Source organism: Pseudophryne corroboree, chromosome 2, assembly GCF_028390025.1.
Source record: "Pseudophryne corroboree isolate aPseCor3 chromosome 2, aPseCor3.hap2, whole genome shotgun sequence".
In the NCBI taxonomy this organism is placed as follows: Eukaryota; Metazoa; Chordata; class Amphibia; order Anura; family Myobatrachidae; genus Pseudophryne; species Pseudophryne corroboree.
The window spans coordinates 985,253,833-985,270,686 of NC_086445.1; the positions used below are offsets into that span (position 1 = coordinate 985,253,833).

Genomic DNA, 16,854 nt, shown 5'->3' on the forward strand with positions numbered 1-16,854 from the left:
TAAGGAGGAAATTGACACTGAGGGAGTTGGTGGTGTGGTTTGCAGGAGCTTGGTTACAAGAGGAAGGGATTTAGTTGTCAGTGGACTGCTTCCGCTGTCACCCAAAGTTTTTGAACTTGTCAATGACTTCTGATGAATGCGCTCCAGGTGACGTATAAGGGAGGATGTTCCTAGGTGGTTACAGTGACATCTTCAATTTGAATATCAGGTACTGGACTGCGGGTGCTCCTTCCAGCACTTGCAGGGGGCGTGTAAATGGTGGAAGGTGCCACCTCTTCCCGTCCAGTGTTGGGAAGGTCAGGCATCGCAACCGACACAATTGGACTCTCCTTGGGGATTTGTGATTTAGAAGAACGCACAGTTCTTTGCTGTGCTTTTGCCAGCTTAAGTCTTTTTATTTTTCTAGCGAGAGGATGAGTGCTTCCATCCTCATGTGAAGCTGAACCACTAGCCATGAACATAGGACAGGGCCTCAGCCGTTCCTTGCCACTCCGTGTCGTAAATGGCATATTGGCAAGTTTACGCTTCTCATCAGACGCTTTTAATTTTGATTTTTGGGTCATTTTACTGAACTTCTGTTTTTTGGATTTTACATGCTCTCTACTATGACATTGGGCATTCGCCTTGGCAGACGACGTTGATGGCATTTCATCATCTCGGCCATGACTAGTGGCAGCAGCTTCAGCACGAGGTGGAAGTGGATCTTGATCTTTCCCTATTTTACCCTCCACATTTTTGTTCTCCATTTTTTAATGTGTGGAATTATATGCCAGTAATATATCAATAGCAATGGCCTACTGTACCGTACTGCTATATATTATATACTGGTGGTCTTCAAAATAATGCACTGTCCTCCTACTATAAATATTGCGCACAACTAAAATGCACCACAGGTATGGATGGATAGTATACTTGACGACACAGAGGTAGGTAGAGCAGTGGCCTACTGTACCGTACTGCTATATATTATATACTGGTGGTCAGCAAAATTATGCACTGTCCTCCTACTATATATACTGCGCACAACAACTAAAATGCACCACAGGTATGGATGGATAGTATACTTGACGACACAGGGGTAGGTAGAGCAGTGAACTACTGTACCGTACTGCTATATATGATATACTGGTGGTCAGCAAAATTATGCACTGTACTCCTACTATATATACTGCGCACAACTAAAATGCACCACAGGTATGGATGGATAGTATACTTGACGACACAGAGGTAGGTAGAGCAGTGGCCTACTGTACCGTACTGCTATATATTATATACTGGTGGTCAGCAAAATTCTGCACTGTCCTCCTACTATATATACTGCACACAGCAACTAAAATGCACCACAGGTTTGGATGGATAGTATACTTGACGACACAGAGATAGGTAGAGCAGTGGCCTACTGTACTGTACTGCTATATATTATATACTGGTGGTCAGCAAAATTATGCACTGTCCTCCTACTATATATATTGCGCACAACAACTAAAATGCACCACAGGTATGGATGGATAGTATACTTGAAGACACAGAGGTAGGTAGAGCAGTGGACTACTGTACCGTACTGCTATATATTATATACTGGTGGTCAGCAAAATTATGCACTGTACTCCTACTATATATACTGTGCGCAACTAAAATGCACCACAGGTATGGATGGATAGTATATGTGGTGACACAGAGGTAGGTAGAGCAGTGGACTACTGTACCGTACTGCTATATATTATATACTGGTGGTCAGCAAAATTATGCACTGTCCTCCTACTATATATACTGCGCACAACAACTAAAATGCACCACAGGTATGGATGGATAGTATACTTGACGACACAGAGATAGGTAGAGCAGTGGCCTACTGTACCGTACTGCTATATATTATATACTGGTGGTCAGCAAAATAATGCACTGTACTCCTACTTTATATACTGCGCACAACTAAAATGCACCACAGGTATGGATGGATAGTATACAACACAAAAAATGGAGTAGTTCACAAGCGCTACAACACGGAAGGATCAAGGCCTCTGCAAGATTGTCTTAATGTTCAGGTAACTATCCCCTCGACCAGGCTCGCACCTGTGGACTGACCTCCTCTCATTGGGGGACAAACATAAAAAGGTTTCTTTAGCACCACCACAGACACGTTCGATTCCAGGGGTTATCCTCTCCCTCAGTGTAGGTGCTCACCTTACTACAGGTCCCTATGTGCCTTGAAAGGTGTCTTTTTCTCTGAACTTCTTATATCATTTTGTGTTCACAGCATTAGGGGTCACCCTTTCCCTCCAATAAGACGCTCACCTTGAATATAGGCCCTATGTTCCTTGAAAGGTTTCTTTTACTGTATCCTTCCACCGACCTCTTCTATAAGGCCGTATAGACCTTTTCTCAGGATGCTTACTTTTCCTCAATCAAGAAATCCATTCGAAAAAATATTTAAAAAATGTATTCCACATAAATCTCCATCGATGGATAACAACATACAACAATAAAATAATCGATAAAAACTAATCAAAAAATCACCCAAGGCCTCTGCAAGATTGTCTTAATGTTCAGGTAACTATCCCCTCGACCAGGCTCGCACCTGTGGACTGACCTCCTCTCATTGGGGGACAAACATAAAAAGGTTTCTTTAGCACCACCACAGACACGTTCGATTCCAGGGGTTATCCTCTCCCTCAGTGTAGGTGCTCACCTTACTACAGGTCCCTACAGTGGCGTAAGTTCGTCCTAGACGCCCGGAGGCAATATAAATACAGGTGCCCCCCTATATAGAGGCAAAAAATTTTTTTTATATATATATATATATATATATATATATATATACATACACACACACCACACCAATATTGATCCTGCAGGCTATATATATATTTATATATATATATATATCCTGCCATTCTTTGCAAGCATAATGGCGTATGCATGAAGAAATTTCCAAAGGACAGCTCTTGCGGTGAGAGCTATTCTTTGCCATGATACAGTAGAACTTCCCGGTGTATGATCCGGAGTCCTATCTGTGCATGCGTGGGCTGATGCGCCCCACTAGGGGGTGCTGGGAGGGGTCCAATGGGTAATGTGATAGAAGCCCATCTAAAGATGGTGTTGCCCACCGCATCCAAGCCCTGGGGTCTAGGCTTGGTGGATAAGTAGTAAGCCGCCAAACCTCTGAAAACTGCATTTTTGGAGGTTTGGCTGCATTTTTAACCTTGTGCCAATGATACATCCCTGCAGACCAGTGCCAGTTTGGGGTCCACATGGGCCTGGAGCTGAAAGTGAGTCTATTATGTGACCGATACTGCGGGAGGGGAGGCAATCATTTTGCTGGCTGTCGGGATTCCTAGCGGTCAGGATACCGACACCAGAATACCGTCTCACAGGTCTTATTCCCATTCGTGGGTGTCCACAACACCAATAGAGTGGGATGGGAACCACCGAGACCACTGCGTTGCGAGCGCAACAAGCAAGGGCCTTCATTGCGCACGCCCCCTGCCAGAATTCTGACGGACGGGATGCTGCTGTCAGGATGCTGACAGACGGCATCCCGTCTGTCGGTAAAACATATGTATTCCCTGCGGGAGGACAATTAATTATGGGAGGAAGATGGGGAGGGATGGTCGCGGGCGGGCAGAAGGACTTGGCAAATGGGGGGGGGGGGGCAGATGGAGTAACAGAGGTCTGGAGGACGGGATGAGGCAGAATGGGGGTCATTGTATATATGACAAAAATGCAGATTCATTGAACGGGCATTGAAACGTTGCACTACTTCAATTGGTGTCAGTGTGCAAATCATTGGAGTGCCGCACCACCTCTATTTTGCTAAACTACTTTGCTGTGAGGGCACCCAATGTATTAGTCTATTATGTGGCTGTGCCAGACCCCTACCTCAATCTATATATACAAACATACATACAGTATACTGGCAGTGCACTTATGCAGGGAGAAAGGGAGCATAGATGGATACCTTGTGTAGTGAAAGAAGGCTCTTCTCTCCTCCCCAATTACCAGAGGCAGAGCGCAATAAGAAGTGTAATCCAAGGCAAGCGTGGTACCAGCTCTTAAACTCCGCCTCGCACGTGTGTCCATCCATCCCGTCCCCCCCTTCCCCACAGCAGCGGGGCAACGGTAGCAGCAGCTCCTCTCCTACCTCCCACAGCAGGCGCGCACCAGCGTACTCTCCTGGGGTTTGCGCTGTAGTGGCGGCTTACAGGAATGAGTCAGTTCAGTGACGTAACTAGAAATTTTTCTCCCCCAAGCCAAAAAATTATTCGCCCCCCCCCCCTCCATAATTGGCAGTATAGAGTGTGTGGCTTCATTGGGACGGGCGTGGCTTACCATAAAGGGGTGTAACATTGCAGGAAAAGACTGCGTTATACCCCAGTTTTCCAACCTGCACGCCCAGGCGGGAAAGAAAATTAATCCTGATTCATGCCCCTTACATTATTTGTAATTTTTCCTCCTTATAGTAATGCCCAGTATACATTATGCCACATACTGCAGTGGCCCTTAGACATTATGCCACACACAATAATGCACATGACACAATATGAACACACCATAATGCCCCCGACACATTATGCCACACACCGTAATGCCCCCGACACATTATGACAGGAATCGTAATGCCCGTTATACATTATGCTACACACTGCAATGCCCCTGATACATTATACCACACACCGTAATGCCTGTGACACATTATGACAGGAATCACAATGCCCGTTATACATTATGCTACACACTGCAATGCCCTTGATACATTATAGCACATACAATGTCTTTGACACAGTATAACACACACCACAATGAGCCTGAGACATTATACCACATATCACAATGCCCGCGATATAGTATACCATACACCGTAATGCCCGACACATTATGACACACACCGCAATGTCCGTGATACATTATGCCACACACCGTAATGCCCATTATACATTAAGTTCTACAGTAAGGCTTCTAATTACTTTTAAATTACCTGCTCGTTGCCAGGGGTTTCATGCTCTTGGTTCCATGCACGGTGCCAGGGGTTTTCATGCTCAGGTTGTCATGCTCGTTGCCAGGGGTTTCATGCACTGGTGTCATGTTCGTTGCCAGCGGTTTCATGCTCTTGGTTCCATGCACGGTGCCAGGGGTTTTCATGCTCAGGGTGTCATGCTCGTTGCCAGGGGTTTCATGCACTGGGTGTCATGCTCGTTGCCAGCGGTTCCATGCACGGTGCCAGGGGTTTCATGCTCAGGGTGTCATGCTCGTTGCCAGGGGGTTCATGCACTGGGTGTCATGCTCATTGCTAGGGGGTAGTGCGTGTTGCTAGGGCCGTGCTCCCAGTGCCACATATGCCCCCAGTGCCAGATATTCCCCCACAGTGTCAGGTATATGCCTCCAGTGCCAGGTACATGCCCCCAGTGCCAAATATACCCCCCCAGTGCCACATATGCCCCCTCAGTGCCTGCTCCCCCCCGTGCCAAATATTCCACCACAGTGCCACATATGCCCCCTCAGTGCCTACTCCCCCACAGTGCCAAATATTCCACCACAGTGCCACCTATGCCCCCTCAGTGCCAGCTATATGCCCCCAGTGCCAGATATTTCTCCACAGTGCCAGGCATATGCCCCCAATGCCAGATATTCCCCCACAGTGCCAGGTGTATGCCCCCAGTGCCAGATATTCCCCCCACAGTGCCGGGTATATGCCCCCAGTGCCAGATATTCCCCCACAGGGCCAGGTATATGCGCCCAGTGCCAGGTATATGCCCCCAGTGCCAGATATTCCCCCACAGGGCCAGGTATATGCCCCCAGTGCCAGATATTCCCCCACAGGGCCAGGTATATGCGCCCAGTGCCAGGTATATGCCCCCAGTGCCAGATCTTCCCCCATATGCCCCCAGTGCCAGATCTTCCCCCACTGTGCCAGGTATATGCCCCCAGTGCCAAATATACCCCCCTCCCCAGTGCCACATATGCCCCCCGCCCCAGTGCCAGGTCTCCTCCCCCAGTGCCAGGTATATGCCCCCCAGTGCCAGGTCTTCCCCCACAGTGCCAGGTATATGCCCCCAGTGCCAAATATACCCCCCTCCCCAGTGCCACATATGCCCCCCGTCCCAGTGCCAGGTCTTCCCCCCCAGTGCCAGGTATATGCCCCCCAGTGCCAGGTATATGCCCCACAGTGCCAGGTATATGCCCCCCAGTGCCAGGTCTTCCCCCCCAGTGCCAGGTCTTCCCCCACAGTGCCATGTATATGCCCCCCAGTGCCAGGTCTCCCCCCCCCCAGTGCCAGGTATATGCCCCCCAGTGCCAGGTATATGCCCCCCAATGCCAGGTATATGCCCCCCAGTGCCAGGTCTTCCCCCCCCAGTGCCAGGTATATACCCCACAGTGCCAGGTATATACCCCACAGTGCCAGGTATATGCCCCCCAGTGCCAGGTCTTCCCCCCCAGTGCCAGGTATATGCCCCCAAGTGCCATGTATATGCCCCCCAGTGCCAGGTCTCCTCCCCCCCCAGTGCCAGGTATATGCCCCCCAGTACCAGGTATATGCCCCCAGTGCCTGCTCCCACCTTGTGTTGGAGGGACATGGAGCGCATCGCGCGTCTCCTGTGTCCCTCCCTGGCTCTCTCCCCCGGCCGGTCTAATACAGGAAGTGCCGGTTCGTGAGCCAATCAGAGCTCACGAATGGCACTTCCTTAGACCGGCCGGGAGAGAGCCAGGGAGGGACACAGGAGACGCGCGATGCGCTCCATGTCCCTCCAACACAGCAGGGAGGGAGACATCAGATTGACATGCGGGCGCTCGTCCGCATGTCAATCTGTGTAATGTCAGAGGCGCCACTGCGAGGCGCCCTCTGCGGGTCAGGAGCCCGGCGGCAGCCGACTCCGCTGCCTCCCGGACTTCCGCCCCTGGGTCCCTATGTGCCTTGAAAGGTGTCTTTTTCTCTGAACTTCTTATATCATTTTGTGTTCACAGCATTAGGGGTCACCCTTTCCCTCCAATAAGACGCTCACCTTGAATATAGGCCCTATGTTCCTTGAAAGGTTTCTTTTACTGTATCCTTCCACCGACCTCTTCTATAAGGCCGTATAGACCTTTTCTCAGGATGCTTACTTTTCCTCAATCAAGAAATCCATTCGAAAAAATATTTAAAAAATGTATTCCACATAAATCTCCATCGATGGATAACAACATACAACAATAAAATAATCGATAAAAACTAATCAAAAAATCACCCAAATTGGCGGCCTGGGTTTTTCCTTAAACACTCCCCTTAGAAGCCGGTCGGAGAAATTCCTCCCAAGGAAATATATATAAATCTCCCCGGTCTTAAGGCCTCAATACAGGGTGGTAAAAATATGAATAAAACCTTACCGCCTAGGGGCTAAAAATGCTGGTGCCAACGCGTTTCGGATAAAAATCCTTCCTCAGGGCATATCACAGGACTAACCCAGTCGGCCTTTTAAACCCCACTGAGCCCTTCCCCTCCCCTCTTCAACCAATCAGAGAAGAATAATACTTTTATGCATCAAGATGTATATTGATAGCAACCACTCTCCATATATCTTATTTATATCCTAATGATATCATACTAAACATAAATGATTCTCCGATATATTTAAAAACAAGAAAAGAAAGACATTATAAGTCTTAATTGGTTAGACACAAAGTCCATTATGGAGTATCCATCCATGTTACTTTACATAATCCTCTTAGGCAAGCGTTGTCTCCAAAACCGGATTCCCAATCCATAATTGCAATATAGCCTAAGCCCCCCGCATGTATTACTTCCAATGCACAAAGGTCGAGGTCCCTCCACATCTAGGGCCCCCTCAGTCGGTACATCGGGTTCCCAGATACAGAAAGGCCGCCGCTATCTTTCACGGACCTTCCGATGGCGCATTTCCGGTCCGGTGGAACGCAAACCCGGAAGTGGTTGGAACGCATCGGGTTTCTCAGTGCTGGCTGAATAGATGTACTCCCAGCATTTACCATATGTAAACATTCCCATGAAAGAGGCAAAAACAATAAGAAAGAAACTGTTAGTAAACATAATATGTATATCACTTTTTTTCCTCTCATTATTTATTAGTTAGACAAAAGATGATATTAATTAATGGATTTATCCCATTACTCTTAAAAGGGACGCTTTACTTAAATATAGATTTTTAAACCATGTATACATGTATGTGGATTTGATTACATCACAATTTCATTGCACCACATCCCATGTAGTCTCCCCTATATGTTCCCTCACAGGAACCACTTCATCTCAAATTCCACGTTCAGCCCCTTAGGAACCAACGTCCTAAGCTCATATATGGCCCTCATTTCCATTTTTGCCAATTTCGCCTCCCCATCATTCGTCCTCCAACCTGGTGTTATCACTTTAATTCCACAAAAGCTAATTAGGTGATTAATATTGCACTCATGTTTCTTACTGAAGTGCAATGACACATTATGGGATTCAAGTCCCCTTTTGATGTTCCGAATGTGTTCCGCCATCCTTATTTTTAGCATACGGGTAGTTCTCCCTATATATTGTGACCCGCATGAACATTCCAGGAGATATACACAATTTTTTGTGTTGCATGTGATGAAATCTTTTATGTCATACACCTTCTTTGTCTGTGTGTATCTATATTGTGTCACCTTACTTTCCTTATTCCTGCATGCTCTGCACATTGTGCAAAGACCACATCTGAAAAAGCCTTTAGATCTATTTCTAGTGAGCATTTTAGGTACCGACACTACACTACTGACAACACTTTCTTTCAGGTTCTTAGCCCTTTTATAAATAAACCTGGGGAACTTCTTTCCACTTGTTTATGTTGACTATTATATGCTGTAACAAAGGTTACATCACCCGTAAACTTATCCTTAGTGCCTGGACCTTTAGTCAACATTTCTATACGATTGTAAGTACCGGTCGTGTCCATAGCGGTTTGGACACTATCCCGATCATATCCCTTTGCTAGAAATTGTTCTCGCAATAAATGTGCTTGCTCCCAATACACCCTCTCATCAGAACAGTTTCTTCTAATTCTTTGGAACTGGCTGATCGGAATGGTCTTCAGCCAATTCTGATGGTGATTTCTTGTGTGGTCTATATATGAGTTGCAGTCGGTAGGTTTGGTATAATTACTAGTTTTCAACTGATCATTCTCTATATAGATACGTAGATCCAAGAAGTTCACTTCCACCTCACTGATATTGAAGGTTAGATGTATAGTGGCGGGCACAAATTCGAGTTTGTCTAATTTGTCCTGCTATATATTGACCATATTTTACAGCCTATGGTCAAGACTACGCGTTCATATCTAAAAGATACGATAGCCACCATCAATCAACTCATGACGGTGGATTGGAAACCTGGCTTTTTGTTAGTCACCGCGGAGGTTACGTCCTTATACACTGTTATCAATCATCAGTTGGGCCTAGAAGCGCTGACGTACTTCATGGGCAAAGAAGGCATGCCGGTGGATAGGAGTAACTTTGTCTTAGAGGGAACTTCACTCATTTTGCAGAATAATTTTTTTTGGTTTGATGGGTCTTTCTATGTACAATTGACAGGTACGGCAATGGGCACCAGACTGGCGCCAAGCTACGCTAATCTTTTCATGGCCCATTGGGAGGACCAACAGGTTTGGAATGGCCATGAGTTTGGCGCCAGTCTGGTGTCGTGGAGTCGTTACATAGACGATATATTTTTTGTTTGGAGTGGCAACCGACACTCGCTTGACATCTTTTGTGATCACTTGAACACCAACCAACACAATATACATCTAACCTTCAATATCAGTGAGGTGGAGGTGAACTTCTTGGATCTACGTATCTATATAGAGAATGATCAGTTGAAAACTAGTAATTATACCAAACCTACCGACTGCAACTCATATATAGACCACACAAGCAATCACCATCAGAATTGGCTGAAGAGCATTCCGATCAGCCAGTTCCAAAGAATTAGAAGAAACTGTTCTGATGAGAGGGTGTATTGGGAGCAAGCACATTTATTGCGAGAACAATTTCTAGCAAAGGGATATGATCGGGATAGTGTCCAAACCGCTATGGACACGACCGGTACTTACAATCGTGTAGAAATGTTGACTAAAGGTCCAGGCACTAAGGATAAGTTTATGGGTGATGTAACCTTTGTTACAGCATATAATAGTCAACATAAACAAATGGAAAGAATAATAAGGCGGCATTGGTCAATTTTAGGAAAAGATCCCTGTTTGCAGGAGGTGATCTCTAAGTTCCCCAGGTTTATTAATAAAAGGCCTAAGAACCTGAAAGAAAGTGTTGTCAGTAGTGTAGTGTCGGTTCCTAAAATGCTCACTAGAAATAGATCTAAAGGCTTTTTCAGATGTGGTCTTTGCACAATGTGCAGAGCATGCAGGAATAAGGAAAGTAAGGTGACACAATATAGATCCACACAGACAAAGAAGGTGTATGACATAAAAGATTTCATCACATGCAACACAAAAAATTGTGTATATCTCCTGGAATGTTCATGCGGGTCACAATATATAGGGAGAACTACCCGTATGCTAAAAATAAGGATGGCGGAACACATTCGGAACATCAAAAGGGGACTTGAATCCCATAATGTGTCATTGCACTTCAGTAAGAAACATGAGTGCAATATTAATCACCTAATCAGCTTTTGTGGAATTAAAGTGATAACACCAGGTTGGAGGACGAATGATGGGGAGGCTAAATTGGCAAAAATGGAAATGAGGGCCATATATGAGCTTAGGACGTTGGTCCCTAAGGGGCTGAACGTGGAATTTGAGATGAAGTGGTTCCTGTGAGGGAACATATAGGGGAGACTACATGGGATGTGGTGCAATGAAATTGTGATGTAATCAAATCCACATACATGTATACATGGTTTAAAAATCTATATTTAAGTAAAGCGTCCCTTTTAAGAGTAATGGGATAAATCCATTAATTAATATCATCTTTTGTCTAACTTATAAATAATGAGAGGAAAAAAAAGTGATATACATATTATGTTTACTAACAGTTTCTTTCTTATTGTTTTTGCCTCTTTCATGGGAATGTTTACATATGGTAAACGCTGGGAGTACATCTATTCAGCCAGCACTGAGAAACCCGATGTGTTCCAACCACTTCCGGGTTTGCTTTCCACCGGACCGGAAATGCGTCATCGGAAGGTCCGTGAAAGATAGCGGCGGCCTTTCTGTATCTGGGAACCCAATGTACCGACTGAGGGGGCCCTAGATGTGGAGGGACCTTGACCTTTGTGCATTGGAAGTAATACATGCCGGGGGGCTGTGGCTATATTGCAATTATGGATTGGGAATCCGGTTTTGGAGACAACGCTTGCCTAAGAGGATTATGTAAAGTAACATGGATGGATACTCCATAATGGACTTTGTGTCTCACCAATTAAGACTTATAATGTCTTTCTTTTCTTGTTTTTAAATATATCGGAGAATCATTTATGTTTAGTATGATACCATTCGGATATAAATAAGATATATGGAGAGTGGTTGCTATCAATATACATCTTGATGCATAAAAGTATTATTCTTCTCTGATTGGTTGAAGAGGGGAGGGGAAGGACTCAGTGGGGTTTAAAAGGCCGACTGGGTTAGTCCTGTGATATGCCCTGAGGAAGGATTTTTATCCGAAACGCGTTGGCACCAGCATTTTTAGCCCCTAGGCGGTAAGGTTTTATTCATATTTTTACCACCCTGTATTGAGGCCTTAAGACCGGGGAGATTTATATATATTTCCTTGGGAGGAATTTCTCCGACCGGCTTCTAAGGGGAGTGTTTAAGGAAAAACCCAGGCCGCCTATTTGGGTGATTTTTTGATTAGTTTTTATCGATTATTTTATTGTTGTATGTTGTTATCCATCGATGGAGATTTATGTGGAATACATTTTTTAAATATTTTTCCGAATGGATTTCTTGATTGAGGAAAAGTAAGCATCCTGAGAAAAGGTCTATACGGCCTTATAGAAGAGGTCGGTGGAAGGATACAGTAAAAGAAACCTTTCAAGGAACATAGGGCCTATATTCAAGGTGAGCGTCTTATTGGAGGGAAAGGGTGACCCCTAATGCTGTGAACACAAAATGATATAAGAAGTTCAGAGAAAAAGACACCTTTCAAGGCACATAGGGACCTGTAGTAAGGTGAGCACCTACACTGAGGGAGAGGATAACCCCTGGAATCGAACGTGTCCGTGGTGGTGCTAAAGAAACCTTTTTATGTTTGTCCCCCAATGAGAGGAGGTCAGTCCACAGGTGCGAGCCTGGTCGAGGGGATAGTTACCTGAACATTAAGACAATCTTGCAGAGGCCTTGATCCTTCCGTGTTGTAGCGCTTGTGAACTACTCCATTTTTTGTGTTGTATATGTATTGAAGAGTGGTGATCTTTGGGGGTTTAGTGCAAAGCGGCTACAGGGCGCAAGTTACATCTCTCTTACTTTGTATATGGATGGATAGTATACTTGACGACACAGAGGTAGGTAGAGCAGTGGACTACTGTACCGTACTGCTATATATTATATACTGGTATCCGGACTCCAGGTCGACAACAAAAAGGTCAACACACTTTAGGTCGACGCCAATTGGTCGACACACCTTAGGTCGACATGGACAAAAGGTCGACATGGACAAAAGGTTGACAGGAACAAGGTCGACATGGAAAAAGGTCGACATGAGTTTTTCACAAATTTTTTATTTTTTGGAACCTTTTCATACTTAACGATCCACGTGGACTACGATTGGAACTATAATCTGTGCCGAGCGAAGCGAAGCCACCATGCCCGAAGCATGGCGAGTGAAGCGAGCCATGCGAGGGGACGCGGTGCACTAATTGGGGTTCCCGGTCACTCTACGAAGAAAACGACACCAAAAAAACATAAAAAACTCATGTCGACCTTTTTCCATGTCGAACTTGTTCCTGTCGATCTTTTCTCCATGTCGGCCTAAGGCGTGTCGACCAATTGGCGTCGACCTAAGGTGTGTCGACCTTTTTGTTGTCGACCTGGAGTCCCAGACCCTATATACTGGTGGTCAGCAAAATTATGCACTGTACTCCTACTATATATACTGTGCACAACTAAAATGCACCACAGGTATGGATGGATAGTATACTAGACGACACAGTGGTAGGTAGAGCAGTGGACTACTGTACCGTACTGCTATATATTATATACTGGTGGTCAGCAAAATTATGCACTGTCCTCCTACTATATATACTGCACACAACAACTAAAATGCACCACAGGTATGGATGGATAGTATACTTGACGACACAGAGGTAGGTAGAGCAGTGGACTACTGTACCGTACTGATATAATACTGGTGGTCACTGGTCAGCAAAATTCTGCTCTGTCCTCCTACTATATACTACAATGCAGCACAGATATGGAGCGTTTTTCAGGCAGAGAACGTATAATACTGGTGGTCACTGGTCAGCAAAACTCTGCACTGTCCTCCTACTATATAATACTGGTGGTCCCCAGTCCCCACAATGCAGCACACTGAGCACAGATATTTGCAGCACACTGAGCACAGGTATGGAGCGTTTTTCAGGCAGAGAACGTACATATTTTCAGCAAACTGAGCACAGATATTTGCAAGCACACTGGGCACAGATATTTGCAGCACACTGAGCACAGATATTTTCAGCACACTGAGCACAGATATTTGCAGCACACTGAGCACAGATATTTGCAGCACTCTGAGCACAGATATTTTCAGCACACTGAGCACAGATATTTGCAGCACACTGAGCACAGATATTTGCAGCACACTGAACACAACTGAGAGAACGCTGCACGTCCTCTCCCTATCATCTCCAATGCACGAGTGAAAATGGCAGCGACGCGCGGCTCCTTATATAGAATACGAATCTCGCGAGAATACGACAGCAGGATGATGACGTTCGGGCGCGCTCGGGTTAACCGAGCAAGGCGGAAAGATTCGAGTCTGCCTCGGAACCGTGTAAAATGGGTGAAGTTCGGGGGGGGGGGGGGGGGGTTCGGATCCCGAGGAACCGAACCCGCTCATCTCTATCCAAAATCCGACAGCTGGAGGATTAAGGTTTTGCCGCGTTTTGAGATTCAAGGACGGCGGGAAGATTGAAGCCCTATCACAGATCCCAGATGTTTGGGTGGGCTTGGTCCTCTGAGAACCGGGCCTGCCCATCTCTTATCCGAATATGCCTCTGTGATCTTCAGTGAGTGTTTCAGAAATAAGACACAACTAGGAACATTTCTAGGGGGCAAATTTTAGAGACTTAGTGGTCTATTTATTAAAATAATTTTTACTCAAATAATGTGAAAACGGTGTGAAAACACCCTTTTTCACATTATTTTGTATTAAAGGGCATTTGGAGCAGTTTTCATGAAAAACTGCTCCAAACCCTTTAATTCAGTTTTTTTAGTAACCCACATCGCATTCCCCATACTTATAGTGGGAAATGTGATGTGGCCAAATTTACAAAAAAAAAATTCGAAAAAATACCACAGTGTGCCCTTTGATAATCTCGCCTGCTCAGGCTGGTGAGTTCACAGGGCAGCACTGCGATAAGCACCGTTTTGCCCAGCTTTCTCTGCCCCTGGCAGAGAAAGCTGAGCGGGGACCCGGCAGAGTGATCAGCTATGTGTGTCCGATGGACAAACAAGCTGATCACAGTGTAAAAAAATCCTAAAAAATAATAATAAAAACAAAAACAAACATACTCACCTGTCCAGGGATCCGGTGTCCGGTGCTCCGGTGAGCGCTGCCGGGCGCCGGGTCCCCCATGTTCTGCAAAGTGACCCCGGTGCAGTAAAGAGACGCTGAAAAGTGGCAGCGCACTTTACAGCACCGGGGGTCACCACAGCGCACAGGATCCAGCACCGGGCAGCCCAGCAGGAGCAGTGGACCGGCTCGGTGTACTGGTGAGTATACTGATCTTCTGGGGGGGGGGGGTCCGTGGCGCACGGGGGTAGTCGCGACGGGGGGGCTCGACCAGCGGCAGTGGTAGCGGCGATGGCGACGGGGGCAGCGTACGCGCAGCAGGACATCGGGGTATTTTTTCCGAAATATACCCCTATGATGCTGCGGAGTATCATCGCAGGGACAGAGCTTGACCGCAAGCTCTGTCCCTGCACGCGATAATTGATACATCCCTGCTATATAATCAATTATCGCAGTGCGAGTTGGGGCGATTTTATCACCTCACATCCGCATCCTGGTGGTGATAAATAGACCCCCTAGAACTTAGAGACAGTTGGCAGCTATGTCTTGAATAAGTTATATAGAGCTTGCCAGTGTTTGCGCTTTATCTGCTGCAACTAAGGGCATAACATAGGTGCAGGGAGTGCAACTGATATGGGGCACTCTGTTGCTAACAATCAGATTTAGCTTCACCTAGATACAAAGAAGAAAAATAAATTTATTCTCTACCTGCATTGCATAAGACAGAAGATAAGACATCAGCAGATCAACACATTTTGAATATTCTCTGGAAATGCCTGAGGCTAGCATTCACACCTGAGACAAAGGTGACAGTTTATTTAGGAATTCAGGAGGGTGTGAAATCACTTAGCATAGAGAATTGAAAGTATAGCTCAGTCACAACTGTGCTACTGGCTGTAAGAGGAATCATGAAAACTCTGGTGTATTTGTTTCCACACAGAAACCTAGGTACATTGCATGAGTGGATCCCTCTATGTCTAGGACAGTGGTTCCCAAACTTTTTTGAATCACGGCGCCCTAGAGTATCGGACAAAAAATTCTTATTGAGAAATTTAGAAAGAAATATTAAATTAAGTAAATTGTGTTTATATTAGAGATGAGCGGGTCTGGTTGTCCGAGAACCAGACCCACATGAACTTTGCATTCCGAGTCTGGATTGAGTCTTCCTCAAGGCTTCCCGCCAGATTCGGATCCCAAAATGAGGCAAAACGTCATCATCCCGCTGTCGGATTTTCACAGGGTTTTGGATTCTAGATAGGTCCCAATGATTGGCGCCATTTTCACTCCTGCTGTGGAGAGTGCACTGAACGGACATGTCCGTCTTAGTGTTGGGGTTTTGGGCGTGGGGTGTGGGGCTGCTGGCTGCTGTAGGACAGGTGTATCAGTTCAGGGGTTCTCTGTCTGTCATCTGGTGGTGTATCTGACAACAAGGGGTGATCTGTCCATATATATCCAGGGGCTCTGCCAAAGTGTTAAAATAAATCCCAGTATACTGTGTGTATGTGTGCATCCATCCAAGGGCTGGTATGTTCTATGTCTCAGTATCAGTCCAGAGGTGCTCTGTCTGTAGTCCGGTGGTGTATCTGACAACAAGGGGTTGGTGATCTGTCCATTCATCCAGGGGCTCCGCCCCAGTGTAAAATTAAAATAATAAAAGCTAAAAAGCCTAAAATATAATTAGAAAAAATGTTTGTTTGTTTTTGTATGTGCTGTACCCCGTTGCACTATACAATTTTTATTTTATTTTCATAACTACTGTGACACTGCCATATTATTCTTTCATACTCATACATGTATTTTGGGACACTGTTGGTGAAATGAAACCGCAGTGTTTGAGTACTATTTCTGACTAATACACCTATTGTGCGAAACTGTTGGTGAAATTAAACTGCAGTGTTGTGGATAGATATGGAGGACGAACTATTGAGAGGAGAGCAGGAAGCAAATACTAGTTTCAATACTATACTAGACACAAGTTCGTCAACGTCATCTACTAAGGCCGATGTCCAGGGGTATAGAAGGCTTAAGTCAGGGCATGTAAAATCAAAGAAGCAATTTAATTTTACACTGGTAAATAAAAAAACATCAAAAGGAAAGTTAGCTGCAGAGACAGTAAGACAAACTGTGCATTCAGAATCA

General features: G+C 45.6%; 1 long non-coding RNA gene across 1 annotated transcript in view; it reads right to left on the reverse strand.

Annotated features, from left to right (window-relative positions):
- Window positions 1–6,628, reverse strand: part of LOC134987462 (uncharacterized) — a 32,132-nt gene extending 25,504 nt beyond the window's left edge. Inside the window, exon 1 of the long non-coding RNA XR_010193118.1 lies at window positions 6,555–6,628. This is a non-coding gene — a long non-coding RNA (uncharacterized LOC134987462). The remainder of the gene's footprint in view (window positions 1–6,554) is intronic.
- Between the last annotated feature and the right edge of the window lie 10,226 nt (window positions 6,629–16,854).